Source organism: Salmo trutta, chromosome 5 (assembly GCF_901001165.1).
Source record: "Salmo trutta chromosome 5, fSalTru1.1, whole genome shotgun sequence".
NCBI lineage: Eukaryota > Metazoa > Chordata > Actinopteri > Salmoniformes > Salmonidae > Salmo > Salmo trutta.
This window is the reverse complement of record NC_042961.1, coordinates 46,210,197-46,234,678: the sequence shown is the minus strand read 5'-3', so window position 1 is coordinate 46,234,678 and position 24,482 is coordinate 46,210,197. Positions and strand designations below refer to the sequence as shown.

At 42.7% G+C, this 24,482-nt stretch overlaps 1 protein-coding gene across 14 annotated transcripts in view; it reads right to left on the bottom strand.

Moving 5' to 3' along the window:
- Window positions 1–24,482, bottom strand: part of LOC115194263 (adhesion G protein-coupled receptor L3-like) — a 302,955-nt gene that overhangs the window by 251,548 nt on the left and 26,925 nt on the right. For all 14 annotated transcript variants that reach the window (XM_029753843.1, XM_029753842.1, XM_029753847.1 and 11 more), the window contains exon 2: window positions 325–405. The gene's annotated coding sequence lies outside the window, so the exon portion shown is untranslated. The remainder of the gene's footprint in view (window positions 1–324; window positions 406–24,482) is intronic.

Sequence of the window (24,482 nt, the reverse complement as noted above, 5' to 3'; positions counted from 1 at the left end):
TTTCTTTCCCATTGTGCCTCAACTGCAGTGTATGATACCATTTTCTAGCGCCGAGCTTGAAATGGTTCAAAAAACACAATTTCAATTTTTTCTACATAAGACCGAATCGAGCCAGTCGGTCACATTTATGCAAGGTCGGTTGAATCACTCGAAGAGGGGAACTTGACAGCAAGCTGAAAAATGTTGTTGGAATCTCCTGAATAAAATGTGTTCATGATTTTCTGTGTTTGGGAGTGAGTTTGAAGAAACAGTGCAGGGAATAGTCTTGTCATGATATTAGCAGCTGTTTAATCTGATGAGGTAGTGGATTGACTTGTCACATACCTGTGAGTGGTTCTTCTCTCGTCAAAGCTCCTTACAAATCCAGTACATCACATCTCAGAGACTAGAACCATATATCCCATCCTAGAACAGAGAAAGACACCTGTTAGAATCCAAAAGGGCTGACTTTTTGATTAGTTTAAAAAAAATAAGATATTCACAACATAATTAAACGATTGAATCCATGACGATGAGGATGGTTAGGATCATTTTGAAAATGCCATCATTATGATCCTCACAATCCTTATGATTATGCACATGATCATTTGCATGTATATTTTAGCTGCATATGAGCTGGTTATGTCTCTTCAGATGACCATTAGAAGTTATTTCAAGTGTGAAGAGATATTCACGCAGAGCGGAAGAGGAAGAGAGAGGCCCAATTCAGTGGAAAATCTGTCACCCTACAGCAGGTGGCATTTTTGTTGTTGTTTCGTCCACCAAACAAGGAATTTTTGTATGGAAATCAATGAGTTGCAAATTTGGTCAACAACAAAACAATCTACGGCTTATTCGCTATGTGAGGTTTATTTTATCAAAAATAAGTTGTTACGAGTGTACTGATATAAGTAAGAGACGTGACACTTTATATTAGAGTTGTTGAGATGGCTATGGATATTGATGGCATGAGGCTAGTAGCTTCTCTCTCTCTCCATTGAATACAGGCGGTTGACGTCAGCAACCCTCACGGAATATTCAAAAAATAATTACAATAACGAGATGTATCCACCAATCCAAAGGAAAGGAAAGGCAGGAGCTAGACAGTCTTGTGGACAACGACTCACATTGTTAGGGCGGAGAGACGTGTATCTTGTCAGTATATCCATAATCTTTGATTCAGGTCACATCAGCTTTTTATGACTGATTTATTAGGGCCCTTCTGATGGGAGCTGGACAACAATCCTGATTTATATTGCATTAACACTGCAGTAAATATACATATATGACATTAGAATTTTGATGACTGCTTTTCATTGTCACAGAATCTCTCACTCTCTTGCTCCATTTTAGCAGTCTCTCTCCCACGTGTATATCGCTCTCTCCATTTCTCTTATTGTCTCTAGAAATGCATCTAGGTTTGTCATTCTCTTTCTCTCTATCAATCTCGCTCTCTGCATCCCTTTTTTAGAAAAGGCTTCAGAGGTGAAGAGGTTCACCTTAATGACAGACAAATTATGATTTACGATAATTCCTCTCGAATTAGTACTTCAGAAATGTGCGTAATTGAAACAGAAATACACACCAATGACTTCTTTGTGTGTGTGTGTGTGCGCAACAGAAGAACGGGACAAAACATGTGTTGTCATCCTCTCCCTGGAATGATGGCTTACTTTTTGCATTTACAGGGGCTGTGAAATGGATTCCCTTTAAAATGATCTTGATTAAATTTCATCCATCACAAACACAGCCAAGACACAAATGTCTGCAGATTGAGGCGACTGAAGTCCACACATCTGATTGGAATCGTAAATCATACAAACAGTGTTTTGCACTAGCGCCGGCTATATAGCCGATTACAGAGTCATTTTCAGCCGGGTACTTTCCCAACTCAAATCATCTAGGCTACCTTTCGATTCGCTAGTCAGGAAAAAAAGTCTGCGGATCCCGCTAGAATTAACAATACGTATCTTCTAGCAATCTATTGCTAGAGGCGCTTGTCAATCACAAAGTGAGCGATGACAGGGAAACTGCTGGTATGACAGTCTGCTGTAGTGATGGGTCTTTTCGGTGAGCCGGCTCATTTGGCTCCGTTCACGTAAAATAGTAGGCTCATTTGGCTCCCAAACAGCTCTTATTATGTCAAAATGTTTATGTCGACCTAGAACCATGAAATAATTGCAAATCCCCATATAAAGGCCAAAAGGTAGGCTACCACTATGTCATATCGTTAAATTAGCGTTAAAAAAAAGAAATTTAAGCACTGGGGGAAAAAACCATCGTGGACCAGATTGATGCGCTCTCCCCACTATTTATTGTTTCTACAAATTAGGATTAACCTTCTTTAGATAATGATTTTGTAATTTATCTGCAGAAAAAAAACGTTGTTTCGAGATACATGTAAAAAGTAGTGGTAGTAGTATGCAAATCAGGGAGACAAATGAACGGTTCTTTCACCGATGTGATTCGGTATCCCGACGTTAACCAAAAAGATCCATTAGAAAAGAGCTGTTCGTTCACAAACGGCCCACCGCTAACGTTAGTCTGCTGTCGGTCCCGCACGCCTCTCGGTAGCTGGGTGTGTGGATGCAGTCTTATTTCCATGTGAGTGAATTTGCACTTCCCATATAACGTTAATGTGGTAACGATGAGTCGAAATCTACTTAGCCTATTGTTTTCTGGCACATTCATTGATGTTATTTTGCATGCCATTAGTCCGACATTAACCATGGTCTGTTGGCCCTGGGCCAGTAAAAACATATCAGTACAGTGGATCATGTGTCGGGGCAGTATCCTTTTAGTGCATTTTTGCATTCCATTTCAATATTTACCTGCTCTGTCGCAGTCTACCATTGAAGACTACAAGCGTAAGTTAAATATCATGCTATTTGTACTTGACCATTCTGACCGTTCATTTAAGCACCACCATGCTCCCGCGAGTCAATCTTTTCATTGAGAAAAAGTTCATGTTGGACCCTGGCGTTTCATATGCAGTCACGGAGTGGAGGCTCATAGGCTATTTACTGTGCTTTAGATGACGAACAGCAAGCTTGACTGATTTATACAAAAGGTGTCAATCTCATACAGTGCCTTTCCGAAAGTATTAACACCCCTAGACTTTTTCCACATTTTGATGTGTTACAGCCTGAATTTAAAATATTAAATAGAGATTTTGTGCCAATGATCTACACACAATACCCCACAATGCCAAAGTGGAATTTAGTTTTTATACATTTGTATTAATTAATACAAAAATGTAAAGCTGAAATGTATTGTCATTAAATATTCAACCACTTTGAAATGGCAAGCATCAATACATTCAGGAGTAAAAATGAGCTTAATAAGTCACATAAATTGCATGGACTCAATCTGTGTGCAATAAGTGTTTAACATGATTTTTGAATGACCTCATCTCTGTACCCCACACATACAATTATCTGTAATGTCCCTCAGCCGAGTAGTGAATTTCAAGAACAGATTCAACCACAAAGACCAGGGTCTTCCAATGCCTCGTAAAGAAGGGCATCCATTGGTAGATGGAAAAACATGTTTACAAATAAAAATAAATGACACTGAATATCCCTTTGAGCATGGTGACATTTTTAACTACGCTTTGGATGGTGCATCAACACAAAGATACAGGTGTCCTTCCTAACTCAGTTTGCCCTGGGAGGAAGGAAACGGCTCAGGGATTATTTCACCATGATGTGGTGATTTTTAAACAGATTCACTTTAATGTCTGTAATCAGAATGTAGTATAAATCAAAATGTAGTATAAACCAACATTGTAGTTACTCCACAATACTAACCTAAATGACAAGAGTGAAAAGAAGGACGCCTGTACAGAATAAAGATATTCCAAAACATGCATCCGGTTTGCAATAAGAAATGTGGCAAAGAAATGTACTTGTTGTCCTGAATACAAAGCATTATGTTTGGGGCAAATTAAACATCACTGAGTTCCACTTCATATTTTAAAGCATGGTGGTGGCTGCATCATGTTATGGATCAGCAAGGACTATAGGTTTTTGTTTTAGGATAAAAGGAAAACAGAATAGAGCTAAGCACAGGCAAAATCCTAGAGGAAAACCTGGTTGTCTGCTTTCCAAAAGACACTGGGAGAAAGATTCACCTTTCAACAGGACAATAACCTAAAACTCATGGCTAAATATATACTATATACAGTACATTCAGAAAGTATTCAAGACCCCTTGTCTTTTTCCACATTTTGTTACATTACAGCCTTATGTTAAAATTCATTAGGGTCATTGTCTTGTCGTAAGGTGAACTGTCGCCCCCAGTCTGAGGTCCTGAGCGTTCTGGAGCAGGTTTCCATCAAGGATCTCTGTACTTTGCTCCGTTCACCTTTCCCTCGATCCTGACTAGTCTCCCAGTCCCTGCCAGTAAAAAACATCCCCACAGCATAATGCTGCCACCACTATCACCGTAGGGATGGTATAGGCCAGGTGAAGAGTGGTGCCTGGTTTCCTCAAGACGTGACATTTGGCATTCAGGCTTGGTTTGGCGAAGAGAGTCTTGGTGGTTCTAAACCTCTTCCATTTAAGAATGATGGAGGCCACTGTGTTCTTAGGGACCTTCAAATGCTGCAGAAATATATTGGTACCCTTCCGCAGATCTGTGCCTCGACACAATCCTGTCTCGGAGCTCTATAGACAATTCCTTAGACCTCATGGATTGGTTTTTGCTCTGACATGCACTGTCAACTGTGGGACCTTATATAGACTGGTGTGTGCATTTCCAAATCATGTCCAATCTATTTAATTTACCACAGGTGGACTCCAATCAAGTTGACGAAACATCAAGGATGATCAATGGAAACAGGATGCACCGGAGCTCAATTTCAAGTCTCATATGAAAGGGTCTGAATACTTATGTAAATAAGGTATATGTTTTTTATTTTTAATACATTAGCAAAAATGTCTAAAAACCTGTTTTGAGTTTGTCGTTATGGGTTATTGTGTGTAGATTGAGGAACATTTGTATTTAATCAATATTAAAATAAGGCTGTAGCATAACAAAATGTACAAAAAGTGAAGGGATCTGTATACTCTCTGAATGCACTGTATACACAAAAGTATGTAGAGACCCCTTCAAATGAATGGATTCAGCTATTTAAGCCACACCCGTTGCTGACAGGTGTATAAAATCGAGCACACAGCCATGCAATCTCCATAGACAAACATTGGCAGTAGAATGGCCATACTGAAGAGCTCAGTGACTTTCAGGATGCCACCTTTCCAACAAGTCAGGTCGTCAAATTTATGCTCTGCTAGAGCTGCCCTAGTCAAATATAAGTGCCGTTATTGTGAAGTGGAAATGTCGAGGAGCAGCAATGGCTCAGCCGCAAAGTAGTAGGCCACACAAGCTCACAGAACAGGACCGCAGAGTGCTGAAGTGCGTAAAAAAAACGTCTGTCCTTGGTTGAAACACTCACTACTGAGTTCCAAATTGCCTCTGGAAGTAACTTCAGCACTGTACGTCGGGAGCTTCATGAAATGGGTTTCCGTGGACGAGCAGCCGTATACAAGCTCAAGTATCTGCTGGATTGGTGTGACGTTCGCCGCCATTGGACTCTGGAGCAGTGGAAACGCGTTCTCTGGAGTTATGAATCACGCTTCACCATCTGGCAGTTCGATGGACAAATCTGTGTTTGGCGGATGCCAGGAGAACGCTACCTGCCACAATGCATAGTGCCAACTGTAAAATTTGGTGGAGGAGGAATAATGGTCTGTGGCTGGTTTTTATAGTTCAGGCTAGGCCTCTTAGTTCCAGTGAAGGGAAATCGTATCATCTTACAATGGTATTCTCGACGATTCTATGCTTCCAACTTTGTGGTAAGCCCTTTCCTGTTTCAGCATGACAATGCCACCATGCACAAAGCGAGGTCCATACAGAAATGGTTTGTCGAGATTGGTGTGGAAGAACTTGACTGGCCTGCACAGAGCCTTGACCTCAGCCCCATCGAACACCTTTGGGATGAACTGGAACGCTGACTGCGAGCCAGGCCTAATCGCCCAACATCAGTGCCCGACCTCACTAATGCTCGTGACAATGTAATCAAGTCCCTCAAGCAATATTCCAACATCTAGAGGAAAGTTTTCCCAGTAGAGGAGGCTGTTATAGCATCAAAGGGAGGACCAACTCAATATTGTTGCCCATGATTTTGGAATGAGATTTTTGATGAGCAGGTGTACATACTGTATACGTTTGGTCATGTAGTGTACACTGGAGTTGCTTACCAAGCTGACATTACAGTTTTGACTTAAAATTGGCTTGAATATCTATGACAAGACTTAAATGGCTGTCTAGGAATGATCAACAGCCAACTTAACAGAGCTTGAAGATTTCAAAAAAAGAACAAAATGGGCAAATATTGTACAATCCAGTTGTGCAAAGCTCTTAGAGACTCAACGCTGTAATCGCTGCCAAAAGTGATTCTAACATGTATTGACTTGGGGGTTGAATACCATTTTTAGATTTTTTTTTACTTTGAAAGTATTGTGCAGAACGTTGCAAAAAAATGTTTTACTCCAATTTAATCCCGATTTGTAACAAATTGTGGAAAAAGTAAAAAGGGGTGTGAATTCTTTGAAGGAACTGTATATCCTTGCCATTCATAAAATCATACAACATAGTTATATGTCTGTGGTATCGCATCCAGACAACTAAAGATCTAATTTAGATTTTCTATATGAAGTTCATCAGGACGTGCCAGACAATGACATCAAAGTGAGTGACTCATTAGGAGCCTACTGAATTGCATCGGTTGGAGAGCTGTTGATTTGGTTCCCTAATTTGCATACTGGTAGTCTTTTTGGCGATGATCTGCAGATAAATTATGAAAACAGTCGATGAAGATGGTGAATCCTCCTCACTGCAGGAACAATAGGTAGGCTAGTGGGGTAATAGCCTCGCTTTGGTCCAAAATATGATAAAAGAAAACAGATTTGAATAGTTTTAAAAGATGAATACTTACGTGGTATTTTCAAAGATATTGATATAGATCTACTGATTTAATCAAAGTGTTGACAATGGAGTGGGCAACTGCTGCTTTCTGTGTAGCAAAGCCCATGTTAACCTGCTTCATTCTTCTATCATACCTGTATAGTTGAGAAAATGGCTCTTTAAAGGAAGCTAGAAGCCTTTGGATGTCAGCAGACTCTTACGGGATTCTTTAAAGGCCCAGTGCGTTCAAAATGAAGTTGTTTTATATCATATTGTACAGCAGTTGATGAAACTAGCACTGTAAAACTTTTATTTCCTGATAGTTGCTGCTTGAAAATACAATCTAGCATTAGAATGTACCACAGGCCACCAAATTAGAGTTGTTCGGCCAAAAGAAATGTCAACACAATCTGACCCAACGTTGTTTCCTAACCATTAGAGAGCTTCATCAAGTCTATTAGTCATTACATCCGAGCGGGGGTTGTTGTTAGATTGGCAGACGCCATAGGTCAATCTGGAGAACCAGGCTGGTGGTCAGACAGACATAGCATCTGTCAGTTATTTGAAGGCCCAGGGGGGTTTGGAGAAGCTCCGCCATATTACACCAATCCCCTCCAGAAAGAGTTTTGCACAATGGGAACAAGCCGAATTACAAAGCATTATGTTCACATTGGAGTTAACATCTCAATTGAAAATGATATAACAAGTCCAGTATTATACATTTGTCATTTATCCATAGCCTCTTACAGTAGTGCACTTTTTAGTACTGGTTCCCCATGGGAATCGAACCCACCACTCTGAAGTTGCAAGCGCCATGCTCTACCAACTGAGTCACATGTGACCGGACCTTGTTCAACTGAACTATGATGAAAAGAAACTCCAGCACATCTTGATGCTCCACATGCAGAAGCAATGGATTTTTATACAAATGTTTGTCTCAGACATGAATCTGGGTTTTCTTATAATTCTGTATCTCAGCTACACATTCTGAGCGGAGGTGTTTTCTCAGCTAAATGTTGGATTTGTTCCACTACTTTCATTGGGGCAGAAGTGGTGGTGGCCACTGGGGATAAGAGCTTCCAAAACCTCTTCAGTGGGTTGTGAAACAGAGGCCTTTCATGACTAACAGGTGTTTGAGATGTTGTTGTTGCATTACTGTGGGGCGTTTTCACTGGAGAATACACATTCATATCATTGTCGTTCTGACTAAAGTGTATCATCCTAGCCTGCTGGAAAGACATTTTTGCTGAAAAGACAAAACTAATGAAGACATTTGAAGATCACTGGGTACTCCAAACCAGAGGGTGCTGTGAGAGAATGCAGCCCCACGCTGTGCCCGAGCCGCTATTCATCTGGGTTCCTCACGGTTCAAATCAACGTCAACCAAAATAAACCTCCTCAGCTTTAACTTCATGTTCTTTCAAAACTCTACCGTTTGTTGTCATTGAATCAGCTTCAGTGCATTTGAAGGTAGAGCAAGTGCATCAGCAAATGTGCAGGCATTGAATGTGGCTTCAAGTGTGCTTCATACCATGATTGCATCCAAGGGCACAGCCATTGTACAACACAAGGGGTCATCACATCAACATTCTTAACAGGCCCCTATACCGTCGACTAAATAGAAGTGAAAAGAAAAACATGAGAGAGAGAGAGAGAGAGAGAGAGAGAGCACATTTTTACCGCGTGACTAATGCAGGGCGGTGGCCTGTGGCGTAGCCGCACAAGTGCGAACACAAAAGGGACGGCTCTCGCGGTTCCTGGAGTGTATCAAAGAACGACTTACTTTATCAGCTGAGTGAAAAATGTGCTGAGAGGGGTTGGACGGGAAGTCGTAGGACAGAAGTCACTAATCCATTGTTGCCCGCCGCTGACCCAAACACCCATGTTACTAGTGTGGTGTTACCAGCGAGACATTAGCAACAAAAAGCAGTAATGGCTGAATCTTATCTCTCAACTCATGACCCAGGGGTTATTACAGCTCAGAAAACAGCCAGAGGCTATGTGGATGAGGTTAATGTAGACAAAATGTGATTGAAGTGTCTTGTTTATGAATAGGACCAGCTTGGATAGTACTCAAAGTGCTCAACTGATAGTGTATACTATGAAGTAGAGAAGCCATGGCAGTTTTGTCCATAATATAAATAAATACTAGCCATTTATTCATGCAAACATTATTGTTGCCAAAAACTAGTCTGCAAACAGAGTTGCATTACTCATAGTAGCCTATAACACAACAGGCATGCAATTACTGTCAACACTAACACACAGCAATACTACCACAAATATATACAAATACAGAGTGTACAAAATATTAGGAACACCTACACTTTCTATGACAGACTGACCAGGAGAATCAAGGTGAAAGCTGTGATTCCTTATTGAGGAACACCTGTTAAAGCCACTTCAAACCAGTGTAGATGAAGAGGAGGAGACAGGTTAAAGCAGGATTTTTAAGCCTTGAGACATTTGAGACATTAATTGTGTATGTGTGCCATTCAGAGGGTGAATGGGCAAGACAAAATATTTAAGTTGTTTTGAACAGGGTATGGTAGTAGGTGCCAGGCGCACCAGTTTGAGTGTCTCAAGAACTGCAACGCTGCTGGGTTTTTCACACTCAACAGTTTCCTGTGTGTATCAAGAATGGTCCATCACCGAAAGGACATACAGCCAACTTGACAACTGTGGGAAGCATTGGAGTCACGATGGGCCAGGATCCCTGGTCTGAAGAAGCATTATATGAAGAAAATGTAGTCCATTTCAGAAGAACAGCATAGTATACTTGGAGTTGTCCTTATGTTAGGCCCTGATCCGGCTATGCCAAATGGCTGTGGGCTACACTAGTTAATTTAGCAAACAAGAATCGCTTAGAAATCCGTAGCATTATTTTATAGTATGAAGAATACAATTGAACAAAGCTGAATAAAATAGAAAGGATATTTTCTCCAAATGATTTGAGGGAGTGTGCACATGCGGCTATTCTGTGTTGAGCAGTTAAAAAAAGAAATAGGTACTCCTATATGCTTAATTTAGAGTTATTCATGTAACTTTAGTTGTTCTACAAACGTTAGGCTACATGTTTTGAATTTGAATATATTGTAAGGCTGCATGATGCGACTAATGATGATTTGAAAAAAGTAGCTTGAAAAGGTATGAGTTCTTTTTTTTACGCAGGCTGTACAAACTACATCAGTCACTCATTCACAATTTGACAAGCACTAGATAATGTCTAGAATTTCACGACGGCATCCCCTTTGTGTGGCCGTAATGCACCCTAAAAAAAATCCATGCCTTTTGCGGCCAGTGGCCGTTGTGCCCTTCTCCCTGACTGATGCACGCTCCATCACGTGATCGGGTCTTTCTCATAGGCTACAAGTGAAGACACCCACATTGGGGACGCAACTGCGCGCGTCCTTATCCAATTCCGAGGTGCATATTGAAGATATTGGAAGTACCGTCCACATTTACTTTTCGGCAGCCAACAAGATGAGTAGGCCTAACGAACAGCAAAAGCACTAGCCTATGTCAGTTTACTATCCTTCATAGTACAAAGGTAGACCTATTCGATTCTGTGAGAGAAATAATTATTACAAATATAGTCTGGGACAGTTGTGGGATGCGATAGATCCACAATTAATACAACCACTAGCATCAACATTTTTTTTATACTCAATGTGGCTGATGGAACAGATCAGAACGTTTAGCTTAAAATGCTGATAAACTATTAGGCTATTTCTCCAAATTATAAGAGCAGCAATGCACACATGGTAGTAGCCTATAAGCGCAAATGTTCCATTACTGGGAAAATACCATTTTCAAAGCAGATGTGATTATGCATGTAATGCTTTTATTATAAAGGTGCATTTTTATGGTGAAAATTAGCTTCCCCAAACTTGAAACTCACACACTGCTTATGTATGCCAGTTTGGCACTACATCCCTTGTAAAGCGGATTAATGTGCTTAATTTAAAAAAATTATTTGGCCACTTTAGTTGTGATACAAACCTTAAGACATATAGGCCTATGGGCTAGGCTACACGAGGTGTGCAACTATGATTCGAAAAAGTTGGCTTTGTTTCTTATGCTGGGCATCATCAAGTGATAGGCTAATATTGTCACCCATCAGCCTATTCTTGATTTAATCTTATCTTTACAGGTACTACATAATATAGGTGTGAAATAAACTCAGCAAAAAAAGAAACATCCTCTCACTGTCAACTGCGTTTATTTTCAGCAAACCTAACATGTGTACATATTTGTATGAACATAACAAGGTTCAACAACTGAGACATAAACTGAACAAGTTCCACAGACATGTGACTAATAATGTGTCCCTGAACAAAGGGGGGGGGGGTCAAAATCTAAAGTAACAGTCAGTATCTGGTGTGGCCACCAGCTGCATTAAGTACTGCAGTGCATCTCCTCCTCATGGACTGCACCAGATTTTCCAGTTCTTGCTGTGAGATGCTACCCCGCTCTTCCACCAAGGCACCTGCAAGTTCCCGGACATTTCTGGGGGGAATGGCCCTAGCTCTCACCTCACAGATTGAGATCCAGGCTCTTCGCTGGCCATGGCTGAACACTGACATTCCTGTCTAACAGGAAATCATGCACAGAACGAGCAGTATGGCTAGTGGCATTATCATGCTGGAGGGTCATGTCAGGATGAGCCTGCAGGAAGGGTACCACATAAGGGAGGAGGATGTCTTCCCTGTAACACAGAGCGTTGAGATTGCCTGCAATGACAACAAGCTCAGTCCGATGATGCTGTGACACACCGCTCCAGACCATGACGCACCCTCCACCTCCAAATCGATCCCGCTCCAGAGTACAGGCCTCAGTGTCACGCTCATTCCTTCGACGATAAACGAGAATCCAACCATCACCCCATGTAAGACAAAACTGCGACTCGTTAGTGAAGAGCACTTTTTGCCAGTCCTGTCTGGTCCAGCGACGGTGGGTTTGTGCCCATAGGCGACGTTGTTGCCGGTGATGTCTGGTGAGGACCTGCCTTACAACAGGCCTACAAGCCCTCAGTCCAGCCTCTCTCAGCCTATTGCGGACAGTCTGAGCACTGATGAAGGGATTGTGCGTTCCTGGTGTAACTCAGGCAGTTGTTGCCATCCTGTATCTGTCCCATAGGTGTGATGTTCGGATGTACCGATCCTGTGCAGGTGTTGTTACACGTGGTCTGCCACTGCGAGGACGATCAGCTGTCCGTCCTGTCTCCCTGTAGCACTGTCTTATGCTTCTCACAGTACTGACATTGCAATTTATTGCCCTGGCCACATCTGCAGTCCTCATGCCTCCTTGCAGCATGCCTAAGGCACGTTCGCGCAGATGAGCAGGGACCCTGGGCATCTTTCTTTTGGTGTTTTTCAGAGTTAGTAGAAAGGCCTCTTTAGTGTCCTACGTTTTCATAACTGTGACCTTAATTGCCTACCGTCTGTAAGCTGTTAGTATCTTAACGACCGTTCCACAGGTGCACGTTCATTAATTGTTTATGGTTCATTGAACAAGCATGGGAAACAGTGTTTAAAGCCTTTACAATTTAGATCTGTGAAGTTATTTGGATTTTTACGAATTATCTTTGAAAGACAGGGTCCTGCAAAAGGGATGTTTCTTTTTTTGCTGAGTTGCACCTCAGCCACGCTCAAGGTCCCAAACGATATAACCGCCATCAATAAAAGACAGTACTGTCTCGAAACAGTGGCAGCAGGAAAAAAATACATGTCATCTATGCACTTAAATAGCGAATGGAGGTTGCTTTTCCCTGTGGTTTATTTTCATGCCAGTCAGGTAGGCTATACTCTTGTTGTAAATATAAGCAATGTGCTTAATATTAGGAATGTTCAGAAATAAATATAGTAGGCCTAGCCTATAGAAAGCTGATCCTCCTCTTTTTAATCGAGGCCATCACTCTGTTTTCTCGTGCAATTGCATAGCCTATTGAAATGTTGCGCAACATGAGCTCATGGACACTCATGAAGTGTTTGATTAGATTTTCAAATACATTTGCCTTTAAGACAGAGTGATTAGAGGGACAATTGAGTCCTGAGTACCAGGCAGTTACCAAGTTTGGTAGGCTACTAATGACCATCAGCAGCATCAGAGCTTGGAGAAGCCTAATTACAGTGACTAAACAATCACGTGGAATTTGACTGCCTTCATGACCACTGGTGTGGCGTAATACGGTCACCGCAACAGCCCTAGTCCATCGACGAATTGAGGCTATCCAGGTCTGTGCTCAAACAATTCGAGCTTCTACTTTTAAAAATCTACATTTCAAGAAACAAGTCTCTCACCATTGTCGCTTGTTATAGACCCCCTTCAGCCCCCAGCTGTGCCCTGGACACCATATGTGAATTGATTGCCCCCCCGTGTATCTTCAGAGTTCGTACTGTTAAGTGACCTAAACTGGGACATGCTTAACACCCCAGCCATCCTAAAAATCGAAGCTAGATGCCCTCAATCTCACACAAATTATCAAGGAAGCTACCAGTTCTTAGATATCATCCTGACTAACTTGCCCTCTAAATACACCTCTGCTGTCTTCAACCAGGATCTCAGCGATCACTGCCTCATTGCCTGTGTGCATAATGGGTCCACGGTGAAACGACCACCCCTCATCACTGTCAAACGCTCCCTAAAACACTTCAGCGAACAGGCCTTTCTAATCGACCTGGCCCGGGTATCCTGGAAGGATATTGACCTCATCCCATCAGTAGAGGATGCCTGGTTGCTCTTTAAAAGTGCTTCCTCACCATCTTAAATAAGCATGCCCCATTCAAAAAATGTAGAACTAAGAACAGATATAGCCCTTGGTTCACCCCATACTTGACTGCCCTTGATCAGCACAAAAACATCCTGTGGCGTTCCGCATTAGCATCGAATAGCCCCTGAGACATGCGCATTTTCAGGGATGCCAGGAACCAATATACTCAGTCAGTTAGGAAAGCTAAGGCTAGCTTTTTCAAACAGAAATTTGCATCCTGTAGCACTAATTCCAAGAAGTTTTGGGACACTTATGTCCATGGAGAATAAGAGCACCTCCTCCCAGCTGCCCACTGCACTGAGGATAGGAAACACTGTCACCACCGATAAGCATTTTTCTACAGCTGGCCATGCTACCCCTACCCCTACCCCGGCCAATATCTCAGCACCCCCTGCAGCAACTTGCCCAAGCCCCCCCACTTCTCCTTCACCCAAATCCAGACAGCTGATGTTCTGAAAGAGCTGCAAAATCTGGATCCCTACAAATCGGCTGGGCTAGACAATTTGGACCCTGTCTTTCTAAAAATTATCCGCCGAAATTGTTGCAATCCCTATTACTAGCCTGTTCAACCTCTCTTTCGTATCATCTGAGATCCCTAAAGATCATAAAGCTGCCATGGTCATCCCCCCTCTTCAAAGGGGGAGACACTCTAGACCCAAACTGTTATAGACCTATATCCATCCTGCCCTGCCTTTCTAAAATCGTCAAATGCCAAGTTAACAAACAGATCACTGACCATTTCGAATCCCACTGTACCGTCTCCACTATGCAATCTGGCTTCCGAGCTGGTCATGGGTGCACCTCAGCCATGCTCAAGGTCCAAAACAATATCATAACCGCCATCAATAAAAGACAGTACTGTGCAGAAGTCTTCATTGACCTGGCCAAGGCTTTCGACTCTGTCAATCACGGCATTCTTATCGGCAGACAATAGCCTTGGCTTCTCAAATGACTGCCTCGCCTGGTTTACCCACTACTTCTCAGATAGAGTTCAGTGTGTCAAATCGGGGAGCCTGTTGTCCGGACCTCTGGCAGTCTCTATGGGGTGCCACAGGGTTCAATTCTCGGGCCGACTCTTTTCTCTGTATATATCAATGATTTCGCTCTTGCTACTGGTGAATCTCTGATCCACCTCTACGCAGATGACACCATTCTGTATACTTCTGGCCCTTCTTTGGACACTGTGCTAACAAACCTCCAAACGAGCTTCAACACCATACAACACTCCTTCCGTGGCCTCCAACTGCTTCTAAATGCTAGTAAAACTAAGTGCATGCTCTTCAACCGATTGCTGCCTGCACCCTCCCGCCCGGCTAGCATCACTACTCTGGACGGTTCTGACTTAGAATATCTGACTTAGAATAACTACAAATACCTGGGTGTCTGGTTAGACTGTAAACTCGCCTTACAGACTCACATTAAGCATCTCAAATCCTAAATTAAATCTAGAATCGGCTTCCTATTTCGCAACAAAGCCTCCTTCACTCATGCTGCCAAACATACCCTCGTAAAACTGACTATCCTACCGATCCTTGACTTTACAAAATAGCCTCAAACTCTACTCAGCAAACTGGATGCAGTCTATAACAGTGCCATCCGTTTTGTCACCAAAGCCCCATATACTACCGACCACTGTGACCTGTATGCTATCGTTGGCTGGCCCTCACCACATATTCGTCGCCAAACCCACTGGTTCCAGGTCATCTATAAGTCTTTGCTAGGTAAAGCCCCACCTTAGCTCACTGGTCACCATAGCAACACCCACCCGTAGCACGTGCCCCAGCAGGTATTTTTCACTGGTCATCCAGCTTACCAATCACTGTACCTGTACAGAGCCAATCTGTAAATAGCACACCCAACTACCTCTATCACTCCAGTGTTAATGCCAAATTGTAATTATTTCGTCTCTATGGCTTATTAATTGCCTTACCTCCCTACATTTGCACACACTGTACATAGAACAATCTATTTTCTTTTGTGTTATTGACTGTACGTTTGTTTGTGTAACTCTGTTGTTTTTTGTCGCACTGCTTTTTTAAATTTTTTATCTTGGCCAGGTCGCAGTTGTAAATGAGAACTTGTTCTCAACTGGCCTACCTGGTTAAATAAAAGGTGAAATAAAAAAATAAAAAATAAAATAATTTAAAAAAAGAGGATGTTCTGAAGGCAAAAATGGGGTGCAACTCAATATTAGGAAGGTGTTCCTAATGTTTTGTACACAGTGTATATTCCAGTGCAAAATGTTATTCCAGTCATCCTCAGCAGATCAAAGATTTTGTGCTGAGTCAGTCTAGGGGTGTTAGCAGAGGCTATCATTAGGAGTCAATGGAGGAGGACACACACACTATGCATGAGGAGCATCTGGACCCAAGGGTCAAATTAAATGCAGGCAAGCTGATAAATGACTGGGACTGTTTGAGGACCCAGACCAGAGGAAGTGCAGGTTATGTATTTAAATGTGCTTTCTTGACTTCCTTTGTGCACCCTTGTTCCCTTCCTCTCCTCCTCACTCACTCCATCTTTCTCTCCCCTTCAACTGCATAATCTTATCACACCTCTCTCTCCATCCCTCCCTTCTCTCTATCCTCCCACCTTTATATCTGTCTAGCGTCAACCGCTCATTCGCTCTCCCTCACTTAATTCTCTGAGTCCCATCTTTATCCTCTTATTCTCTCCCCAACTCTCCCTTCTGTCTCGCGGTCTCCATGACAATGAGGGGAGGCGGAGAAGGGTGTACATCTAACACCTCCAACCTTTTAGCTACTCTGCTGGAGGCTTCCACATGCCTGTGCTCTAATTGGCCTTATTAGCGAACTAAGGAACCTTGAGCTATGTGGCATGTGTGTGTATGACAGAAAGTAAGAGAGCGAGCTTGGGTTAAAAATGAGTATGCACGTGTGCATCGAGGGTTTAGACATGCAGGGGTGCAGACTCCGGTCCCCTGTGGGTCCCATGGCTGATCGATAAAGCATTGAGGCAAGGAGGAGGCGTCCTCGTATCCCTGCTATGGGTGGGAAATCTGGATTGTGTGAAATGTCTTCTTGCTGAAGACACATTTTCGAAAATGTGTCAAGGTTCAAGCATCAACCCAACAATGTATGTGTGGAACACCTTCTTGTGGAAGATACCTTTAAAAAATGTCCTCCTTTGTGCGTGTCAAATTGTAGCATCAATCCGACCGTGTAAAACCTTGTTGTAGACACCATTGTAAATGACATGCGCACAAAAGGTGGTCAAGGTGAACTAGCGTCAACCCCACAATTTACACTAAGTGTGCAAAACAATCGAAGATACCTTTCAAAGACGTCCGCCTTTCTTCACGTCAAGGCGAACTAGTGTCAAGGCAACCCCCACAATTTTGCCCTCTTCCGACGCTTCAGAGGCATGGTGTGGGGAAGAAAGGGGTGTTTATCTTTGAGATTAAATATCATTATGGTAATGATGCTATTCTTTATTTGGAATACATACTCTTGCCGGGATGACCAACCTTGCGGCAGAACATAAAAGTCAATAGAGGAGAAAATTGTATGGGTGACGTTAGTGGGACTTGACACCGTAAGTGCTTCAGAGGGCTATGGCATTGTGTGCATTAACAATCAGCAATATAGCTTTTTTTCCCCTTCATGATAACGTCACTTAGCATCATGTTTACAGTGCAGGGTGGTATTGTCGGGCAATGAGACGTGATCAAGATCAATGCTGAATGTACGAGCATGATACTGTCGAATGCAAATGCCCATCCACAGAAAATGATCTAAAGAAAATACTTGAAAAAAATATGTATTGGCAGGTCTCTAAACATTTCACTTGACATTCAGTTGTTTTTCATTTTTCTATTATGCTCGAGTGGGGGCATGGACGAAGAATTTTCTGGTACGAAACTCAACGTGTCTGCAAAAGCACTGCAAAACACAACACAAAAACAGTGTTTGGGCATTGTGAATGGGATACCAAAAAATCTGCAACTGATTGAAAATGGGAATCGAGTTACTGGCAAGGTACGTCAAGAGTCCCATTTCCATGTGTAAGTGTGTGTGCTCTGACTAACCTTCACCATCCCTCACCTTCAACCCCCCCCCCCCACTTTCCAATATGCAACTTGACCCCCTCAGAAGAGGGCGACCCCAGCATTGAATGCAACCTTGATAAGTGAGGGGGCCAATGTGTGTTTTCAATAAAAACCCAAGACTTTGTGTGTGTGTGCACGTGCCCGACGTGCACATGTGTATGTGTGTGCCTGTGTAGGGGGGCTCTGGAGTCTGTCAGTGCCAGAGGCGCTGCCGACATGGTTTGACAGGTGTGCTGGACCCAAACAGGCACCCAGACCAGCAGCGGGGTCGGTCACACACAATGTTCCCATTCAGGCTTTGTGGGAGACCGCAGAGATATGCCAGGACCCCTGTAACAAGGAGTTAAAAAGGGTGCCCATTTCTCCATGAGGTGACGAACAACGTAAACGCTGTCGGTACTACTACACACACAGGCAGTGTCCCAAATGGCAACCTATTCCCTAGATAGTGTACTCCTTTTGACCCGGGTCCAGGGCTCAAGTCAAAAGTAGTGCACTATATTGGGAATAGGGTGTCATTTGGGACACAGAGACAGACCTGACTGTACCTATATAAACATCTTAAATGGGTAGCCTGACCTCGTTTTGACTTACCATCATAACAAAGGGGACCTTGTCCCTCTTTCATGTCACATTGTGGACATGTGTATAGGTCCCATTGCCATAACGTTGATTGGCCTGTCCAGATGAAGAATGGCATTGAGAAGTGTCTAAATGACACTCCGCTACATATTGGAAGTCTCTCCTCCACCAATGATCGGACTGCCATGTCGTCTTTCATTCGTTAGGATACACTAAATATGCAGCTAATACAACACAGTATAATACAACCAGTCAACTTCAGTGGACAACATCCTGGCTTTATCACAGACCTATTTGAATAGTTTCACATTTTCAATTATCAATTCACTATGTATCATCTCTGGGAAAGCAGCTAAAGAGGAAAAGCCTTCCTCCAAAAAAAACACAGAAAGGTGTCAGTCGTAATTGACTCGACAACTCCCCCATTTCCCAGTTTGGGATTCATTCCCATTTGCAAAAACACGAGACATGAACTTTGACCTTGAGGTTGTTATAATTTGACTAGCTCCATAATGAATAATGACGTGGGAAAACAGGAAAGGTATTCCGGTAGAGTGTATTTGAGCACTGTGCATGCACAGACATCACACGCACGCATGCACTAATACACATCACACATACATACACATATACATGCCTTAGACAACAAAACACTCTTGGAAATTGTGTAAAACAATCTTAGCAATGCACAAGCTGCTGGTGGGCTTTGACAGAAATAGTCACTGTGTGCAGGAATTGCACAAGAATTACACACGGGCAGCACTGATATACATCCTAAAATGTACACCTGACAGAGGCTTTTAAAACATAGCCGACGCTGGCAGAGCGGCCATTCATGCATAAAATTGGACAGCCATCCTTCAGCCCAGGCATAAATCTATGGCTGGCTTTAGATGGGGAGAAGCACTATAGAACGAGCTTCTGATCATTTTATTTTTTTTAAATCTCATTTCAATCAAATCAAATGTTATTTGTCACATGCTTAGACTTACACTGAAACGCTTACTTACTAGCCCTTCACAACAATGCAGAGAGCAACAGAATTATAGGAAAATATCACAAGGAATAAATACACAATGAGCAACGATAACTTGGCCATATACACGGGGTACCAGTACCGAGTCGATGTGCAGGGGTACATGGTAATTGAGGTAGATCTGTACATACACTGTAAGTAGGGATAAAGTGACGAGGCAAGAGAATAGATAAACAGTAGCAGCAGCATATGTGATTAGTCAAACGATTTAGTGCAAAGTGTGTCAATGCAGATCATTAAATAGTTAACCAATAGCTACCCGGACTAACTATTTAGCAGTCTTATGGCCTTTTGGCTCCAGACTTGGTGCATCGGTACCGCTTGCCATGCGGTAGCAGAGAGAACAGCCTATGACTTGGGTGGCTGGAGTCTGACCATTTTTAAGTCCTTAATGGCAGGGAGCTCGGCCTAAGTAATCTACTGGCACGTGTTGTCGTGCCATTTTCACAACTGTGTTGGTGTGTGTGTGGACAATGATAATTCCTTAGTAATGTGGACGCCGCTCCACCACAGCCCCATCAATGTGGATGGGGGCGTGCTCAGCACTCAGTTTCCTGTAGTCCAGAATTTAATCTGGGATTAATACAGATATAGCTGGATTACAGTTACAGAAACATGGCCATGTGAATTGACTGACTGACTGACTGACTGACTTGTTGGTTCTTCTCACTAAAAGTATGAAAGTGGGCACTTTAAAATGGTCAAATCGCAGATGCACCTTTAAGTAATTATATAAATGTCTGTTTGTATAAATGCTGGAATATTAATTTCTTAATACTAACGATAGTTATAAAAGTGTTAGATGATATTAGAGCCTATTCTAACAATACAAGTGGACTGTCAAATTGATGTCAAAAATAGTTTACTTTTTTTTTTAAATGACTGACCAAAGAGATTCTAAATGGTGCATTGAAAAGTCATAGGGTAAGATGCCAGAAACAACTAAGATTGTGAAAGGAGTTAAGCATATGACGTTACTGACAAGGCCTATACCTCAAGTAGCCATCCATACTGCTATATTAAAAGGCATCAACCAGTATGTACAGAAAAAAAGGGTCAACCACTGAATCCACAGGTTATCAACGCAGTAAAATCACATTTGTATTGCCTAGTTTACATTAAACATGTAGGCAAAAAAAGAATAAACACGGGCTAGAGCTGGTGGCTTACGCGATAAGAACCGACAGTCGACTGCTGTAAAGTGATATTGTGCCTTGGCTAATGTGTTCACGTCTTCTACGGGCTGGGAGAAATAAGGGCCGTGTCCTCATTGGGGCATCTGCAGTGAGGGAAGTCCTGCGCCGCAACGGCTAAAATGAAACATGCTAGGCTAATAAACACTCTAGCTTCCCCTTGCTAATGTTTAGCCTGGGAGGAATACAGTCAAAGCTGGCAAGAGAGTAAATAGCGGTGTTGGTGGTAAACATTTGCCTTTCAGATGAAAACAATGACAACATAACCGAAGAGTGTTCGGGTGTCTTCGAAAAAGCTAAGTCCTCCGATAAATCGCCTTCAGTGCGTTGCCAAGGGTGACATTTTGATGAATGGAATCGCTCAAGTACAGTCATGATTCCAGTTATCATTAACTATCCAGATAAACTTGGGCAGGATATCGTCACAAAAATAGAGAACAGTCATTTCAAGCTGAAAGAAAAAAAATGACTGCTGTCCTAGCGCACAAAAATGGCATAAGTAATCATTATGGCAGGCACTGTGTTGTGGGTAGCAGTTCTCTATGCTTGACTGAGGAAGAAGGGGCTGCATACTAATGCTACTGGGACTCTTTGAAGCAGATTGCGAGCTCTCGCTATCTCACTGTTGGCCGCTTTCTAATTGGGCATGTTGCAAGCAAAACATCAGACAAAACAAATGGGTAAGTCTATATATTGGTTATGTGGTGTCCGACTGCATTTTTCCCTCACATCAATGTGCACTTTCCTTTTCAAATCCTCCTCACTTCCAGAATAGCCCCTCATTTTATTGTCAGGCCACGGAGTGGTAAGAGTGATCTGTCTGACCTCTTTGCTATTTGCTAGTCGTAGAGCTATATGCTGGGATGCTGCTGCTACTGCTGTTGTTGTTGTGGTTTCTTTAAGGTCAAGGGAGGTTCAACTTTTAATTTAGCCCGGCAACATAATTCAACCCAGCAGCCTTGTGGGGTAACAGTATAGCACAGTTAAGCAATGGCAGACCTACTCAGAGTTATGGAACCCTCAGTAGAGATTGTTCTGGTTTCTGTTACTCTGGTCAAATATAGGTCGAGGAATGCGATTTTTTTTTTCTTCCAAATGAGGTGCGAGGACCATGAGATTGGATGGCGTGTCTTGCAAGCCATTAAACTCGTATACAGCGCTTGGCGCTAACAAAACAAACTGCAGGCGCATGGTAACAGACACAGGGAGACAGATGGCTGTCGGAGTGGGGTTTCTTATGCATGAGGACTCGCTGCATCTGCTGGTGTGTTACTGCAGATTTCCTGGCCAGGGTGAAGCTCAAGGAAGTACTCTTCATTAGGAAGCAAAACAAAAGCTGAGCGCTGTTATCTGTGTTAAAAGAAAATCCATCTATTTTATTTGGGGAGAGCCAACTTGGAGCCACAATCCTATTTAGGGGGGCCTTGGAAAAAAAGCAATCAAGGACCCAGTCAGTCTCTTAACACCCAGGTGGGCAGACAGCCTTGAAGGAAAAACCAGCAGGGCACTGCAGCCCCTCCAGAGTTGGCCACCCTTGTCATGCTAGAGACAACAGTATGGGAACTGTGGTTGGCCACCTTTTGTCATCTGTCAAAACAGATCCAAACGTCATAAAATAAGACTAAGTGGTTGTATGGCCACAGTGCAGACTGACTGTCTAATTGGACATGGTTGATAGCTTGAGAGGGGCTTTCTTACCATGTGTGCTTTTCCCTTTTATTAGAAAAGAAGGAAGGATGCGGCTGTTCAATTTGCATTCAGCCAGGCGATAGAGAAGGTTACAATTGTCTTCATCTCCCTTTGTCTCAGCAGAGACCAGAGCAAGATCGATGCCCCAAAAGCACTTCATTCCTGCTCAATTTCATCCTTTACTGCCGGTAGAATTAAAACTGCTCTCGACAGACTTTCCAATCCAAATTTCCCCCTAAGCCAAGACAGGCCCCGTTCAAAGTCATCAATCGAACGCGGGCGAAAAGTATTCTCACGGGAGCTGCCGTGGCCTCACGTATCCCACACTCCCACTGATTAGACGGAAGCCCAAGTTATTGACCACATCAGGATGGAGGATTCATTGGACATAGGGCTGTATGCTATTTGTTGCCAATGATGAATTCTACAGGGCCAAGAGCAGCCAATCTAATGCCAAGCACTGGGTGGCTAAAGGTGGTTAGCTGGTAGAGGTTTTGACCGATTAGGTAAAAACAGAGCGACTGACTGTTGTATTGTACAGAATACTAGGCCTATATGTCAAGGGATCGTATATGGAGTGGGGATGACAGAGCATCAGGTGAGAGGACAAATAGTTGTTTTAAATACAGGTTTGTCAGTTCAAGCCTAATTTTGGATTGTACTAGGGAGTCATGGAAAGATTGGATACTTTAGTAATCTGTTAAATAAAATGCATCCATCTCGCTGTTACCATTATAAATGAAATGTCAGGTTGATAAATTGTCAGAGTGCTTTTGTAACTAATACAACAATTTGCTCGCCATCGCAACATTTCCACCGCTTCAGCATTTCAAATATCACATTTCAGTTTGAGCACCACAGTCTTATATTATTAGCTAATGTACTGTAAGCCAACGTCACATCAGTTTATCTTCATCCAGACGCATCAACTGGCATATGTACACAGTCACATTCCTTTCATTTTAATTAAAGTGGCGTGAATATTACAATGTATTATGTGACACATTTGTTCTGAAACCTGTGTAACCCACATTGCAGCCCTGGCCAAGCCAACAGATAGAAATCTGTAAATGACCTGGGTGTAGTGGCTGCATTCAAGCTGCTGCCCCAATTATTTCTGCCCAGCTGCAATTATACGAGGTTACCCAGCTGTGTTTGACACAAAGCTGGCTTACAGAGAGAGGGCTTACAACCACCAAAAGCATAAACAAGATTAGAGACGGTAACGTTTCACATCGACTCCTGTGTGACAGTGGAGCCGCTAAGTGGACCTTTGGTTTCTCTGGCCGCACCGCCACCAAAAGCCATAAAAAAAAGATTCACCGAAGTGAGGTGCTTAAAATGTCTTACGGCAAGGGGCTGAAAGAAGAAAAAAATCCCAAATGTGCCTCCCCGAATCTGACAAGTTTTGCCCGGCACAAAAGAATCTATCATTTTCATCTCAATCAATTATTGATGGTAATTGTTCATTAAGGGGAAGTTGTAGCCACAGGAAAGGCACAGAAATATCCCGGCTGATAACACATGAAAGTTAAAGCCACAGGTGCAGGAATAAAGACGTCACAGGAGTCTGGCAGATTAAGAGCGATTTAGGCTGCGTCCCAAATGGCTCCCCATTAATTCTATGGCCTCTGGTCAAAAGTAGTGCACTACATAGGGAACAGGGTGCCATTTGGGACACACTGCCTCAGACTGCAGGATTCAGTTCATGATTAACATCATCACTGCCAGAGTCTATTAATCATTATGGGTGTTAGTTTCACTGTGAGGGATCAAACTTGAGCTCATAGTCTAGCTACATAATGTGGTCTCACAATGCCACAGTATGATAAGCATGCTCATAAATTATTTCATCAGTCTAGATATGAGCTGATATGTAGTCCTCCATTTGTCATGTACAGCACTGGAAGGTAACAGTTCATCTTGAAAGAAATTATTTTTATGTGTGGTAATTTATGCGACTATTGCCTGTGAGTTACCCAAGTTAACCAATTACAACAGTGTGAGCAGATGGGTGTTAACCGGTTGAGGTCAAACTTAGGCATCAGCTCAAGTCTGCAAGTCTCAGCCAAGGTCACTCAACACGCAAGCGTGGTTCACTGAACCAAATCGCCAACAAATAGCACCTAAATAAAGCGATAAAAGCAGCAACAAAATATCCAAACAATTTTTGTAGAGCAAATTTCCCTCCAACCA